Source organism: Rousettus aegyptiacus, unplaced genomic scaffold (assembly GCF_014176215.1).
Source record: "Rousettus aegyptiacus isolate mRouAeg1 unplaced genomic scaffold, mRouAeg1.p scaffold_m13_p_3, whole genome shotgun sequence".
NCBI classification, from domain to species: domain Eukaryota; kingdom Metazoa; phylum Chordata; class Mammalia; order Chiroptera; family Pteropodidae; genus Rousettus; species Rousettus aegyptiacus.
Genome location: NW_023416306.1, coordinates 135,125,101 through 135,142,233, shown reverse-complemented (window position 1 = coordinate 135,142,233; position 17,133 = coordinate 135,125,101). Strand labels below are relative to the sequence as shown.

The window sequence follows — 17,133 nt, the reverse complement described above, 5'->3', positions numbered from 1 at the left end:
AATAAAACAAGCAAAATGCTTGGCACACAGAAGGCACCTGATATATGGTCATTATGTTAATGCATCATTACTGCTAAACATTTATTGTCATTATTATTACCAATTATGCAAAATGCTCACCGAAATCAAGTTGGCCCTTCTTCTCTTTCCTCTCTCTCCTGTGCTGATGTGGCTGTGTTTTGATTGGGGTGGGAGTCTTGGCACTCTTTATACAAGATTTCCTGCTGGGTTTCCAGTTGGAAGACAGGGAGACAATATTTGGTGTACTGAGGAGAGGGCAAATAAACCTCTTCAGCACAGAGCCCCATTGAACTGGTGGTATATCAGATGCATAGCAAATAAAGTTGGCTAATAGAGGGAAGCCGAGAAATGGGGGTAAACAGGGGGTCTGGGGCAGAAAGGAAGCTATCTCCACGAACCTGGGGGTCTTAAGGGTAGAGAAGCAGATGGAAGGACATCAAGCTGCCTTTGCTGAGATTCAACTCAACAAATGATAACTGAACCACTAATACAATCCCTGAGGCCCAGTGGAAATGCCACTTCCTCCAGGAAGCCTTTCTAGGTGTCCCAGTAGAATCAACCCCTTCCTCCCCTCTGCTCTCAGAACATTCTATATTTTCAGCCAACTGCCTATATCATGCCTACTTAGTTTCAAATTTATAGCACAAAGAGGCCGAATGTCTCTTTGACTATAGGCTTCTGGAGAGCAGGGGCCAGGTCCATGATATCTGTATCTCTTGTAGGGCTTTACGTACAGCAGAGGCTTAATGAAGGCTTGTCGCGTGAATAGAGAATGAATGGGACACAGCTTCCACCTGCTTTCAGCCTCTTTTTTCTGCAAACAGCTTTGTGGCTGGTGAGACCCCAGAGCGGGCCTGGGAAGGACACAACATGAGGGTCCAGCTGAAAGCAGAGGGACAGTGGGGGAGACTGTGACCCCTTCCCACTAACAACAAGGCTCTGCCTTACCAGAAGGAGGGCGGCGTCACTCCCCAGGACACGTTTCCTTCCCCGTCCTGGCTTTGGCCAGCACCCAGTCATCCCTCCAGGCAGGTGTCAGCCCAGATCTGTCCAGGACCCCCTCCTACCTGCACACTTCCTGCTCACATCACCCCATCTGGCCCGGCAGAAAAAAAATCAGACCTGTCACAGCACCTCCCACCAAACCATCATCCTGGGTCTCCTCTCCCACTAACTCGTGCTGCAGCCAGATTCATCTCGCTGTCCTGGGAACATAGTTGCCTCCCCCTCAGAAATGTTTTAGGTCACGATTGGTGGTGGTTATACAACCGAATGCAGTTGTTGAAACACACAGAACTGTACACTCACAAGGCTTTTAGTGCATGTAAATTATACAATAAATCTGACTTTTAAAAATTCCCCAAAGAAATGTTTATCTTGGTCCTTAATGAAGAAAGTTTCATAAAAGAAACTGTGGGAAGCTTCTAGTTTAGAGCTTCTTCAGTCCTGTTCGGTGGCCTGAGGGGACCCAGCTCCCTCTGCCCATGCAGCAGCATGTTCTGGACACCCACTGCGAGGAGCCTTACTTGAGCACAGAGGCAGGGTCCCTGGGCAGGCTGCCACATGTTCTGTAGTGGCCCACTCTGGGCAGGTGGGCTGTTAGCCAACAGTAATGAAGTAAAAAATAGAGACCCCCTCCCCCCCGCGCCCCCGCCGAGTGCCACCTCAGATCCACTGAATTAGAGTCTCTGAGAGATGGACCCCAGAACCCTGCTGGTTTGATGCTTACAAAGCCCCTCAGGTGATTTCAGTGCAGAATTAATATTTGAGATACATCATATAATCGTTCTAGGCCCCAGAGACAGCAGTTTCTAATATGAGTTCCAGGCTGGGGAATACACTGAACAGTATTTTTAAAAGACTCTGATTATATATGCAACCCTATTATTATTTGTGCTAGTAATTGTGTTCACTGTCAATTCTAATATCTTACCTTGGTAGGAGGCTTCAAGCTTACAGAGCACTCTGACACGGATTACCTCATCGAAGCCATCCAGCCGGCTTTTTTCATCCCCATTTATTGAATAAGGAGTTAGAGAAAGAGGTTGGGTCACTTGCCAAGATGAGGCAGGACCTGTGACCGGGTCCTTAGAGTCCATCTCTCCAGTCTTCCATCACCCAGGCCCTAGGATTTGAAATCCTCCTTCCCACCAGAGGCTGAACTGAGGAGGGCTGGGCAGAGAGGGAGGAATCAGAAAGGGTTTCCTCTCAGTCCAGCGTCAAGAAACCTGTTTGTGCTCCCTGAGCCCCGTGGCAGAGCGACTGCTGAGATCTGTGATGTAGGCAGTGAGGGGTAAGGCTGCTCCAGGTGCCCACCTCCAACCTCATTCTGAGCAAGCAGCACAAACTAGGGTTCCCCCAGCTGTGACCCAGCATGTAGTTGTCACCCCAAGCCCCACTCGCCTGCCTCTGCTGCTCCCTTGGAGTGTCAGACTCCTGGATGTGGGGATTTCCTGAGTGAATGAACTTGCAGGCTGCCCTTCCCCGGGGGTGTGCCCCTCTGCCTGACTGGACTCCTGGACACTGTCTGAGATCCGGGATGGCCTCCGCATCATGCTGGGAGTCTGGCCTCACCCATTGCTGTCCCATTGGGATGGGACAAGGTGGGGCTGAGGAGGAGGGCTATGGGTAGGGAAAGCTGGAGGTCACTCATGTCAGATTGCACATGTTGGATATGCCCAGGTTTCCCGCACGACCTTCCAATGATGTGCAAAGGGACCATGGTCTCAGTTCAGCTGCTTCAGTGCTGGCCCCAGCTCTGCTGCTCCAGCAAGTCTCGGGGCCTCGATTCCAGAGGCAGTACAGAGTGGAGTGAAAGAAGCTGAGCCTCTTCCTCACTGTGTGATCCTAAGCAAGCAACATCACTCCTCTGAGCCTCAGTTTCCTCATCTGTAAAAGGGGGATGATATTAACAGTGCTGACCACATAGGGTTCATGTGACGATTAGATGCCATAAACTATACAAAGCACCTGGCACCTGACATATTCTTGGCCTTTATACGTTTTAGCTGTCATCACCACCACCATCATCCTCAGCTTCCCAGTCTATTAAATGGGAATCATCTTAATCCCTTCCCTGCCTGCCTCACAGAAGTTTTATGGGATAAGGAAACCAAAACTGTAAATTCCATGAGGACAGGGCCTGTGTCTGCCTTGTTTCCCAGATGCATCCCCAAGATTCAGAATAGTGCCTAGCAATAGTAGGTACTCAGAATCTATGAGTGAATGAATGAATGAATGAAGTGTGGGGATGTATCTTGTGACTCTAAAAACACGCCATAGGGGTGAGCTGCTTTTGCTTCTAATGCGTAGTTGGTGATATCCAATGAAGAATGGATTGTGTTGGGGAGTCATGGGTTACCTCTCACTGGAGGCAATTCAAGAAACTGGAAGGTCACTTGGAACAGGTGTCAGAGATGAGGCTCACACATGAGGTTCAGGCTGAACTAGATGACACCTCAAGAGTCCTTTCCAACTAAGAATAAATGACAGGCTCACTCACCCCATCCCACACCCTTCCAGTCACCAACAGCTCTCGGACCAGTTTTGTCTAGGCAATTCACACTCAAATGAATGTAAATCAACTGTCACATTCTCACACTATGGTCACATACTTCACCCAGATGGATGGTCTCAAAAACACACTCACGTCCACACACATACTCCACTTTGCACACACGGCCTCTCAGCGAGCAGTTGCCACCTCATCATCACTAACACAGTAGCAACTAACACACTGAGCTCTCACTATGAACCAGCTGTGCACAAAGTCCTCTTCCCCACTTGGTCTCACGAATTCTCACTCCTAAGAGGAAGGACCCATTATTCTCATTTTAAAAATGGAAAACCAAGGCTCAAGGTGAAACGACTTGCTCACAATCACATGGCTGGCGGGAGCAGAGCTGGGCCTTGAATCTTGCTCTGTCTCGCTCCAAAGCCTGTCCGCTTGAGCCACACTTCCTCCCTAACACAAACCAACAACCAAACTAAAGTGAGCCCAACTGGTTCTCACAAGGCTGCTTCCAGCCCAGCCATCATCCCAACCTTGACAGAGCAGCCAATGGGGCACCGCGCCCATCAGGAAAGGCAGAGTCGTGAAGCCAAAGGCACATTTTAGCCTCGGGTGTGTGAGCGCTGGTCTCCACGTTCATGCGAGTGTGGAACCCCAGCCAACAATGGACTCCTGCTTGCAAATGGTTCCAACCCTCCTTTGTAGCTTGTCTCTGTTACTGCCTCCCTCAGCCCTATATCCCAGCTAAAGTAGATCCTTCCTGGTCGCCTCTGGGCTTTTGCTCAGGCTGGCCCCTCAGGAATGCCTTCTCCTCTTCTCCCAGCAAATCCTATTGAATGGCCCAAGGACAGGTCAGATGTCTCCTGCTCTGCAAAACGTCTCTGATCCCTGTGAGAATTCATCACTCCCCGCTCTGTGCTCCCTCCATAACACTCCGTAATACATTGCTCCATTCCAGCACATATTGCATTATTCTCTGGCTGGTTGTTTATGTGTCTGACTCCCTCGCCAGACTGGCTCCCTTGGGGCTAGAGCAGTGTCTGATTCAGTGTAAGAGTCCATCTGTGAGCATAGGGCCTGGCACCACAAAGATGCCTAATACATGCTGTGGCTTCATCATTTATGGCCCGGGTGGTCACCACGCAGGCCGCTGCAAGGTTTGTGGAGATCACATAGTTGAGAATGTTTACTGCTGATATCATCCATCCACACCAAGCCGAGTAATAAGCCCATTAATGAGCAGCCGAGGAGAACATCTGGGGCTCGTTCAGAAAGCTATAGTTTCCCGGAAGTGGAGCGGCATTTGACTGGGCATGGACCGATCATGCTGCTCCTGAGCGGAGTCCAGTCAGCAGACTGCCTTGTTTACACCCAGCTGACTTTCTACCATTCGTTGGGGGATTTCATCACAGAAACTGGCTCCCCTCCCGACCCTGCCTGACACACACAATGGGAAGGCCTCGTCCTAGTGTGGCTGGCTGGGTGATGGGAGGCCAACACCCACACTGGGCTTCAGTTTGTTCAGCCAAAAAAACCCAGGAGAAACAGAAACCCCTGCTGTGTCTGCCTTGTAGGGCTGGGGTAAAAGGGGAATGAGCGAGTAAAAGACAGAAAGCATTTGGAAATATAAACATGATTCAAAAGTAGAATGTGTATGAACAGATGAGGTTGGAAAAGGAAGCCTCTCTTCACTCCTGTGGCTTAGAATAACCTACAAGACCCACAGACAAGGGTCTTTCTGGGTCTTGGTTTCATCATCTGTCAGATCAAGGGTTGACTTGAATCAGTGTTTTCCGAACTTCATAATTTCCATACCACTGCCAACATGCTTTTGCCATCCCTACAAATCACTTGAACCTTATTTATTTAAGAATTTCATTTACATCAACCCTTCTTAAAATTGAAATATCTGCCTGAGCCTCATTCTGAGCAACATTGTCTGTGACGTAGCTGGTTTGATGTGTTAGCTATACATTTTTCTAATACACATTAAATAAATGTGCAACAATTAAATTAAACCACGTTCATCTAGGATTAACTGAAACTGCCTTTCACATCACTGTTGGTCCATATCCATTTTTTGAGAAACAGAGACAAGATCCTTAGGGTCCTTTCCTGCTCCCATAGTGTAAGGTTTACACTTATATGATGCACTCACTGGGCATCCAGCCCTGGGACAGAAGCCCCAGGAGATGGTAAAAACAATTTCCACCCTCTAGGAGCTTCTGATTTAGCTCGTAAAAAAAAAAAAAAAAAGCTCTTTAGTTGTTTCAGTGTGTTTAATTTATATTTTATAGAAAGCTTGCACTAAGCCATTCTCCCAAAATGCATATATTACAGATCTCCTCGTCTTCTATGCCAATACCACTCTGCTCTTTCCCAGATAAAACTGATCATGTCACTTCTCTTTCTCAAAAATGTACAATGCTTTCCTCTTACCTACAGAATGAAATTAAATATTTCCAGGCTGTATCCATGCATCCCCATGAACTAGCCCCAAAATATCTTTAGGATCACATCTTTAGGAATCGCATATTTAGGTCACAGGGGATCTGCCTGAGTTCAAACCTTGACTCTACCACTTAGTCGCCACGTGACCCTGGGCAAGTTATATAACTTCTCCGAGTCCCAGTTTCCTCATCTGGAACACGAAGAGCTCCTGTCACAGGATTATTATGAGGACCGAGTGCGGCAGCCCAGGGAAAGGGCTGCTCACACGCCAGGCATGTCGGCGTCAGCTCCCCGACCACGCAGTCTCGTGTCTCCCGGCTGTGCCCATGCCGTCGCTTCAGTCAGCCTGCCTTGCCCCCTTCTCTGCCGACTGACATCCTATCATTCATCTCAGCCCAGTCACAAGAACCCATTCCTTGCCTCTCAAATTCCCAAGTACATAACTTTATGCGGTATAATAAACTGGTGTTTATTATATTACACCGGTTTTATATTGCATATACATTTTATATTACACTCAACTGGTGTTTCTTACACTGGAGGGTCACCTCCTACTAGTAGGTTATGAAATCAAAGTGGTAGGTTGCTACCAGCATAAAACAGAGCAGAAAAGATTAGAAAATATCAGAGTGCATGGCCTGACTTTTGGTTTTGTATCTATAATATATATTTGTGTGTGTATTTGTGTGTGTAGATGCACACACACATGTGCATGCTGGGTCACAACATAAAATTATTTTCTTACTAGGAGGCACAGCCAAACAACATCTGAAAGCCACAGCACTAACTGTGGGTTCCCAGAGGGCAGCGACCAAGTCAGGTTTACCTCTGTGTCCCCAGCACTTAGCATACAGTAGAGACTCAAAAAACATTTATGAAGGGAACTGAAAATCCAGTAATCCAGAAGAGTGCATTTACTAGGGCATTCCAGGTGCCTGAATTCAGCCATAAAGCCCCATGCTTAGCCACAACATCTGAGAGTCCCATTCAGGCATAAGACCCACCCAGCAGAACGGTGGCCCAGTGGGGATTTCAAGATCCAGGTTGTTGGGTGTAGGTGGAAAAGAACAGTACGGCTCAGTCCAGGCTCATCCAGGACCTCCTTTAAGGACTTTACTTTCGTCTTCTGTAAATTGGGAGTAAAGATGACAGCAGTGCCCATCCCATGAGGAGAGAATACAGTGAAGAAAGCCTAGAGTTCAACTGGTCCTCCTCTTCGCATCAAGTTTGCTGACAACAAACACATATGAGCACACACACACACATACACACATTCACAAATATACTCACAGACACGCATGCACGCATGCTACTTTTTACTTCTTAGGTGAGAATATGGAGGCCCAGTGAGGGCAAGTGTCTACTCAAGGTCGCACGGCGTGTTAGTGGCAACCTAGAGCTGGGACTAGAACCAAGTCTCTTGATTCCCAGACCAAAAGTGAGGAGAAGACAAATGAGGCATTAAATAGAAAAGTACTTAGGAAACCACGGATAGTCCCTTTCCAGAATGAGAGGTGATGTCAAGGTCCAGCTGCAGGATCTGCAGGTACAAGAGGCCGCAGTGGCCAGTATGCCTCTCTTCTCCCGTGCTGCCTCTGGGTTTCTGCTCATCCCCAGCCGCCAGTCCCCCAGGGTCACCCGTACCAGGATGGTCCCCTGTCTAACTTTATAGAGCTGGAGGGAGCTGATGTCATGGGAAAGCACAGGCTTGGAGGTGAACGGAATGGCTGTAACTTAGTCCCAACAATCCACGAGCCATTTCCTCTTAACCCCTCAGAGCCCTGAACCCTCATCTGGTAACCAAGGTTATTGCTCTTCACTTCCATGGTTCTTGGGAGGATTAAATGAGACAAGGTAAGTTAAATAACTGGTGAGCGTAAACATTAGTTTCTTCTTTCCCCATCTCCCTTGAAACCCTTTATTTCATCCTCAGAGATTTCTTTCAAATAAAAACAAAATATCTCTGAACTTCTTCTGCTCTAATACCTTTGATGTCCCCCACACTAAGAGAATTAAGTCCAAATTCCCAAGTCCAACACTCACAATCCTTCGTGGATTGGATCCTCTTTTTTTTTTTTTTATCTCTTTAGCCTTTTTGTCCATCAATGGAATGGACCCATCACCTGTAATCTGGGATCACAGAGTCTGCTGAGAATGAACATGAACACACATACAAGCTTGAAATTACACACACATACACACACACACACACACACACACACACACAGCACTCTCCCCTCAGATTTGCCTGCCCTATATCCTCCTTTCAAAACCCCAATTCTGAAAGCAGAACCATGTGATTGGAATTAGTCTGCCTGTATGAGTTTGGTTTTAGAACAAAATGCACTAAGCACATTGTGTAATCGCTCATGTCTGCTTGTCTTTCCCATGAGACCGTGAGTATCTGGGAGGCAGGTCGCAGAACCTGGGGCCCTAGGTAAGGCCAGGCCCTGGCATAGGGGGATCTCACAGGTGACTGCAGCATGGGATTCCCTGAGTGTGCTATGGTCCACGTGCTGATAGACACATTCAGGGCCTGTCACAATCATTTGAGCCACGGCCTAGATAACTCACACGATTGCCCAGGGCATCCAGCAGTCCATTTAAATCTGGACCCAGGGTGGTCACCGGCTTTTACAAAGCTGTGCAGCAGGGCAGCAAGGCCAGTGGGCCAGGCAGCCAGAGGTGGGGACTGTGTGACCTTGAGTAAAGCCTTCCCTTTCTGTTGAAGTCACAGTAAAATTCTAAAATCTATAAATAACACTGAAAATATGGCTAAATACCTTTCTGAGAAGGAACTAAGACAACTGAAGAGCTTTCTCAGGCAATATGAATCCTCTTCAAGGTTCTTAACCTTCCTCCCCCTAATAAATGTATATCAGAACATGAGGTGGTAGAGAAGAAACATAACTGTTATTCTGAAAAGCCTCCCAAGGTAACTCTGATTAGTCATGGCCCCAGCAGCAACCTAATTATGCCCATCATTATACTGTTCACAACCGAATCCCAAGATGTAGTCAGTCCATGGGCAGTCCAAGCCAGGACACAGTGCCTAACCAACCCAAGCCAGAACACGATGTGCTCCAGTCAGAGCGAAGGGCAGTGGATAAAGGGTTCTGCCAGCACAGAATGGAGAAACGGCTCCTGGGACAAGGCTGCTGGGAGGAGGGAGAGAGCCCTGCGTGTCAATTACCCAGCAGGTCTGGCCCACAGTAGGCGTTCTACAAATGGCAGCTTCCCCCACCATCCTCATCTGGGTGATGTTTTGTCTTCCATCAGGCAGTAGGAGGGAGGGCTATGCATCTTCCTTCTGCTTCTCCTCAGAGCCTGAGCCACACACAGCCTCTGGCTCAAAACTGGGCCCATCACGAAGGCTCAGAAAACCTTTCTTATTCCATAATTATCTACTGTGTGGTTGTCCTGCACCAGACCCCCAAGTTAGGGCTTACAGGGAGGAGCAAGACTGGCCTGCACCCCTCAGGAGGCTCCCTGTCCAGGGGCCATGATTGATTCTCTGTCCACCCTGAAAAGGTCAGCATTAGTCTGTCTTGTGACCCTCAAGCCATATGCCAGGTACCTCAGAGAATTCCTGGTTGACTGGGGCCAGGGTTAGCAAGTGAGGCTCTATTAATGACCAAGTAGTGCGTTCTGAGCCAGCATGGGAGCCCTGGGAGGTGGAGGGATCATTTCCCTGGCTGCCTTAAACTTTAAGTCATCCCTCCTGCTTCAGCCAGGAAGGCGTGCAGGGGCACATGCGATGCCTCACCTCTCTCCTCTCAGGCACCCCGCTGCAGAGCCCATCTATTGTATACAGAACCCTCCACCATTCTACCCTCTGGGCATCCAGTGCCTGGTAAATAAGACTCTGTGGGGGGCCAAGCCCCCACCCCACCCGGCTTCCACACACAGAAGCTTTGTCTGAGCTGCTGATGCATAATACATGGGCACAGGCCCGGACCAGCCGCGCGCCCATCTTGGACAACAGGCCCGTCACTGAGAGGCTGTGAGGGGCACAGCCAGGACACAATGTGCTCTAGTCAGAGCTGAGGGCAGTGGATAAAGGGCCCGCTGGGGCTCTGGAACCGGCCCCTTCCCCAGTGCACAGGGTAGGGGTGGAGAGGAAGGCAGTCCCCAGAGGGCCCCAGAGGGCCTGGGTGAGGGAGCTGAAATCCTCCCAGACACTTTCCAGTGCAGTCTCCAGCCATAACCTTGACTCTCAGGCTTAGCTACTTCTCCTCTGTGACCTGTGGAGAATCACCCAGGATTCCCCCTTGTCTTGGTCCCATTGTTCCTTCTTTCAAGAGTTTCTCCAGCAGGTGTTGGCACCTGTCAGGGTCTAGTATGCTCCTTGGGGTCTTGGGCTCCTTGATCTTGACTGGACCCATGCCTGCATGTCAGTGGGAAAACAACATGGGGATAACAGAGGATAAGAGAGGGGCGTTATGAATCACCTGCTACATACGTCCCCAAATAAGCTACGTGCAATTTTTTTTGTGATAAAACAGCACCCTTTCTCTTGCAGGATAAATCCACATGCAACCTGACTCTATATAAGCAGACTGGTGAATTAGGTGCACAGATGCTTTAGCAATTAGGATTTGGGCGATTTGTTTTTGAACCATCATGCAGACACATTAAAGACATGTTCAGAGGTTCTCACTGACACAGAGATGCTTATATTGGAGCCCACTCCCAGAGATTCTGATTTAGGTCTAGATGAGAGCCCAGGAATATGCATGTTAACAAGCATGCAAGAGATTCCAATGCAGGTGGGACACAGATGATACTTTAAGACACAGTGGTTAATGAAAAATTACAGGTTTCAAATATGCAAATAAGTACCGCACACTGGTGGTTCACTAAACAACCCACAACAAACTAAATTAATCATGATGGAGTTAAACTCGCAGCAATTTATCATTAGAAAGCAGCAATAGCAGCAATTAGATATTGGAGCCAACTCAAGATGACACTGAGGACAAAAAGTCCTTACTGAGAATTTCTGGAGTTCCAGCAGTCTATGCAGGTACACACAGTAGGAGATTTGTCAAGGACTGCAAAAGGCACCACCCCTCTTCATAGAATTCTGATTTCAAAGCCCCAATAAATTATAGGGATGTATTGATTTGGGTTTAAAAATACCATGTTTTGATAATCCTTGTTTGATACAAGAGCATATTTATGAGTAACTTTTGGTTGTGTATAAAAATAAAAATCTGTGGAATTGTGCTTCATTGGCTCTTAAAAATCCAAGGAAATGCTTGCAATTCCAAATCTGTTCTCAATCCTTTAGGGAGAGCTTTGCCACCCACCAGTGGACTGAAGGCTGTTCCTTTAAGATTTGCTGTATAGAAAGAAAGGAGAGAAGGCATGTGAGGGTTGAGAAGGGGAAGGAGTCAAGTTCCACCTATTTTGACAAATCTCAATTTAGTAAACCATTTTAGTAAGCTGCTGTTGTCATCATGCAACTATTTGGAGCCCTAAAGCTCTGGGCTTTAAGATCTGTTTTTAAGAAAGATCGATCATTTCCTCCTAAATTCTGTCCTCCTAGACTCAAAGTAATAGGGTCTCAATTTTTAGCAGGGGAAAAGGTCGCATTTCACAGCCACCTTTGCAACTGAGTGTGTGGTCATGTGATGAAGTTGTGGCCAATAGGATGTGAGCAGTAGTAATATGTGGCAGCTCCAGGTCATCTCCAGTAAAGGAAGAAAGTGCACTCCACTTCTTTTCTCCTATCGCATAGGTCGAAACATGGATGGGGATGAGACATCTTCAATGATAGAGCAACAAGAGAGAAGGAACCTGGGCCTCTATCCACTTTGGAAGGAAGAGCCATGTTCATAGTCCGGACATATATCTAGACTGACTGTAATGCGAACAAAAATAAACTTTAATTTTGTTTATGCCACTTTGGGTCTTTATTAGAGCAATTCAAACCATGTGCTAACCAAAGCACTGTTTCTGACCCCTGTTTCTCACTTTCATGACCCTGGGGGGTGGGAGGAAGAGGTCTGCCCCTTGATTTTGAGAGCCCAGTTAAGATAAAGCACACAAGCTAGACTTTAGGGCTTCTGTCATCTGCGTTCTGGAATTCCTGGGGAAGAAGAGAAAGCAGCAGTTTTCTCTGAAGGGTTGTCAGGAGTTTTGGTGAAGTTTGTTTGGGAAGGGAGTCCCACATCAAGCTAAACCTGGCTATTCCAATCTGCTGTGCACTTCCCGGGCTAGTTAATGGTTTTGACTTTTCACCTGGGTAAGAAATACCAAGAAAGTTGTTCCAGGCCCCAATGAACTAGGGGTGAGGGAGGCTTGGGTCAGTTATAAATCAACTATACCATTTGTCTCTCCCTAAATACTGGGAGCTCCTAAGCTATAAATTTGCTGAAGGAAGAATCCTAAAGATCATCTAATTCCACTTCCTTGATGACGGAAGAGAAAACTGAGGCGTGAGGAAGGGAAGTCATGTGTTCAAGGTCAGTTAGAGAGCAAGTTATCAGTAGGCCAAGGCTTGAACCCAGGTCTTCTGGCCCCACCCAGTCCAGTGCTCTTTCTAGACTTTGTGCTCCAACTGGTAGAACTTAAAGGTCTGCAAAATCTTACCAAACAAATTTCCCTCACTCCAACAGCTCTCCTTCCCTCCCCAGACTTTTAGCACCCTCTCCCACACCACCCATTCTTGTATCTGAGGGCTCCTCTAAAGTGTTGGGCATTTCTCATTCCCCTCTTCTCTCCAGCTCTCTCTCTCTCTCTCTCTTCTCTCTCTCTCTCTCTCTCTCTCTCTCTTTCCTCTTCCTCATCATACACACACAAACACACACACACACACATTCATAAATAAATGGAGTTATTCATGGTCGATTTGTCCTTATTATCATCATTTCAAAATCTTCGCACAAAGAACTTCATAGAAAATAAGAATTTCATAAGTGTAATGCCCTCTATAATCACTTTTGGTCCTTGTCAACGTGTACATGTATGTGCATCAAGAGCCTCTAAGATCTTCATTCATTTTTTGTCTCATTATACCTACTCCTGGGAATTCCTAATAAACAATGAGCGATGAGGACACATTTCACATATAAGAATGTTTCTTAAAAGTGGAAAGTTGGACTTATCTAAATATACAATAATAAGAGGCTGATGAAATCAAATATGTTTATGTTCTTATGACAGACTATTATAGAAGCATAAAAATCATGCTTGTGAAGCATATCTATACTTCATCAAATCTTATTCAATCGATTGTAAGACTGACTTTTTTTATGTTCTTCTGAGAAAGAAAAACATGTAATTAACTACACATGCTATCGATTGAAAATATATTCCAATTTCACAGATCACAAAATGTGAAATACTATGATCAATGAAATATCACATAAATAATACCACGGGGAAATGCTCCAGATACAATGTTATAATATTAAACGCAAAAGGCATGATATACTCATATACATTCAGAAAAAAAAAAAAAGGTGAGAGGTAAAGCACAAAAAATGCAAAGCAATCTTAGGAGGCTAAGACGAAGGATGATATTTTATTCCCATCTTCACACTTTTTGATTTTCCAGATTTCCAGAATGAACATATATCATTTTATAACATGAAAAACTATTTACTTAAAAGATAAATATAAAAACGAATACAATGGAACAGGTAAAATTATGGGTAGCATGAGCACATCCACAGAAAGGGCTGGTTCCCACAAGCCTTACTCAGTGGCCGGGGTACATTGCCTCCTGCTGAGGAAATGCAGTTGGCATCGCTTAGTTGGCGTTCAGTATAGGGAACGTTTCTCAGTTTTCTGCTAGCACAAATGGAGCTTTGTACAAAATGCTTTTTAAATTTTTCCCTCTTGGGTTATCTCCTCGGCTACTTCCAGGGCATGGAATGGAAGGTGCTACCTGACATCTCTGGGTGTTTGTGAGTTGGAGTCAGGGACAGGTTAGTGTTCAAGGTGCATTTTCATTCCGATGCTCTGTTTCTATATGTGAACATTCTGGACTGGCCTGAAGCCATGTCGGCCTCCCAGACCCAGTTATCTATTGACAGATATGTTGTTTCTGTATCTTGGCTATTGTGAATAATACTGCAATGAATATGGGGGTACAGATAGCTCTTTGAGATACTGGTTTCATTTCCTCTGGATACACCCAGAGGTGTATTATATGGTAGTTCTAGTTTTATTTTTTTGAGGAACCTCCATACTGATTTCCATAATGGCTGAACAAATTTACATTCCCATCAACAGTGTGCATGGGTTCCCTTTACTCCACACCCTCACCAACACTTTTACTAGCTTTTATTCTTTTGACAATAGCCATCCTAACAGGTGTGTGGAGATATCTCATTGAAGTTTTGATTTGCATTTCCCTGATGATTAGTGATGTTGAGCATCTTTTCATATATCTGTTGGCCATTTGTATATCTTTGGAAAAATTTGTAGTCAGATCCTTTACCTATTCTTTTTTGTTGTTTTTCATTTTTTGCTATTGAGTTGTATGAGTTTTTTTTTATATTTTGGATATTAACCTCTTATTAGATATATGGTTTAGAAATATGTCCTCTATAGGTTGCCTTTTCATTTCATAGATGGTTTCCTTTGCTGTGCAGAACTTTTTAGTTTGATGTAGTCCCACTTGCTTATTTTTGCTTTTGTTGCCTGAGCTTTTGCTGTCATTTCCAAAAAATCATTGCCAAGACTAATGTCAAAGAGCTTTTTCTCTAAGTTTTCTTCTAGAAGTTTTACTGTTTCATGCATTATATTGAAGTCTTCAAAGTCTTCGATCAATTTTGAGTTAATCTTTGTGTGTGCTATAAAGATCCAATTTCATTCTTTTGCATATGGATCTCCATTTTCCCAGCACCATTTATTGAAGAGACTATCGTTCCCCCATTGTGTATTCATGGCGCCTCTATAGAAAATTAGCTGACTGTGTATGCTCAGGTTTATTTCCGATCTCAAGTCACTCATTTCATTCGATAAATAATTATTCAATATATTACCTGTGCAAGGCACAGCATTAGGACCACAGGAGCTGCACAGAGGAATGGGGGGAGGGAACCACGCTTATGGAAGATTTAATACTTATCAGGTATGGGGGTACCTCATCATTAGTGACAATCAGAGGAGGCAGTTATTATCTTTCCTATCCTACAGGTAACACAACTGAGGCTTAGACCTTTTAGGTCATCTGCCCAAGTCACAGAAAGGTAAGTGGTTAAGTGAAGAGCCTAACCCAAGGTAACCCACTATGCTTCATCTTCCCTCTGAGCAAAAAAGCACCATTTTGCCTTCAAAGATTCACAATCCAGTGTCCAAATTAGACAGCTAAGGGCAATGCCAAGCAAGAGGCAGAACAATGTCTGATTGACCCAGACAGAGAGATGGGGAAGGAGTCTAGGAAAATCTGGCATGGGAGCTTGACTCAGATTCCAGATTCCAACTGCAGAACCAGGGGCAAGGGAGGGGAGGAAACAGCACAAACAAAGGCATGAATGGAGAGAGGGTAAAGTTCAAGGACTGTTCACAAAAGACCAAGGAGTCTGTTGTTGCTGGAACAAGGGAGTCTGGGGATCAGTGAGGGAGCCAAGCCCCAGAATATGGGTGGGCCCAGGCAGCACGGGGTCTTGGATGTCAAATTAAGAGCATGCAGTGAACGGGTGCACCCAGGACTTAAGCCAGCCCCCAGTCTTTCCTCCCTGGAGTCATGAGGCAAACGCAGAACTTCAGGGCAGGCAGTGGCTCACCACTTGCTTTGTAAGCAAGGTCTTGGGGACCCCATGCCATTCTGTGGAGCCCTCGCTCCTCTTACAGGCTGCATCCATCCACATTTACTAAGGGTGCTGGCACTTGGGCCAGAGAACTGCAGGCTCCCTGAGGACAGCACCCATTTCCAACAGACAGTCAATACCTACCCTGTAAGAGGTGCTCAATAAACATTCACCTAGTTAATTTTGAATAACAATGGAATAATCACCACAATCATTTTCTGTCTGTGCCTGAGTTTCTGGCCTGGTTTCCACCAAGAAAAGTCAGGGGGTGTGGGAGGCAGGAGGATGGGGAGGGGGTTGGTGGTGGGGGGGAGGAAGCTGGTTGCACAATTACAGGGCCTCCGGGGATGGGCTCACTGGCCAATCTGGATGACTCATTCATGTGGATTCCAGGTCCAGCCAGTGTACTGAATGGAACCTCTTCACACTCCCCCGCCCCATTCCATCCTGTCTGCCATCATTGCCAGTGACGAGGCCCAAAAGGCCCGTCCACATGGCGTGCAGTGAAAAGCAGCTCTCCAATCCCATGTCCTCACCAACTGACCCCAGCTCACCCCTGGGCAGCCAGAGCAGCAGCCTTCTCTCAGTAGCTTCTAAGCCTTTGGTTAAGTTGCACAGGATGCTCTGGGAAAAGAACAGTGGTGAGGGAGCTAATGGCCAGAGAGTGGGCTCCAGCCTGGCATTGGAAGGAGGTGGGAGATCACAGCTAAGAGATGAAGACCCCTCAACTCCACATCTAACCCTCCAACTCCAAACAAACCTTCATCAAAGACAACTCGGCACTTCTTGTGTCAGGCAGGAGGCAAGGCCCGGCCCCAGAGCTCAGTGATGTAACTTCCTTTTCTTCTCTATTGACCTTACTTTGGCTCAGGCTCCCACTATCTCAAGCCTAGATGCCTGATGTGCACCACAAATGGACCCTCTACCCCAAAGCTCATGGCCAGGACTCCATTCTTAAATATAGACCCAGAGGGAGAAGGAAGACACGCCGCTCCTAGTGGCTTGGTGTGACTCAGTTCACCAGATCCTCTTCCTCTCTGGAAGAAAGGGCCAGGGCAGGGAACACTTGAGGGTGAAGACAAGTTCTCTTGACAAAGCAAATATGCCCTGCGGGGTGGCTACATCTGGTCCCAACAAGGCCCTGTACCCGCGTTGCTCTTGTCACTACTGTTTCTTTCCCTTCTTCCTGTCCTAAGTCAGTTTCCTTTCTGCTGCCCTTGAGGACAGGGCCTGAATTTGAGTTCTCTGTACCTGGCATTGAGTAGGAGTTTGAGTACATAAATACTTGTTACAATGCCTGTTGAATGAATGGATGGAGGGCTGGCATGGTGGACACAGGGGAAGTGGATGACGATGACGATGAGGATGAAGAATTCCAAGGCC

The 17,133-nt window shown here is 46.5% G+C and overlaps 1 protein-coding gene across 2 annotated transcripts in view; it reads right to left on the bottom strand.

The window, feature by feature from the left end:
- Positions 1-17,133, bottom strand: part of CORO2B (coronin 2B) — a 127,736-nt gene that overhangs the window by 83,124 nt on the left and 27,479 nt on the right. The window contains exon 1 of one of the 2 annotated variants that reach the window (XM_036238598.1): positions 1,955-5,753. The exons of the other annotated variant lie outside the window; for it this stretch is intronic. The gene's annotated coding sequence lies outside the window, so the exon portion shown is untranslated. Of the gene's footprint in view, positions 1-1,954; positions 5,754-17,133 lie in introns of those variants that run through there. 2 annotated transcript variants of the gene reach the window in all.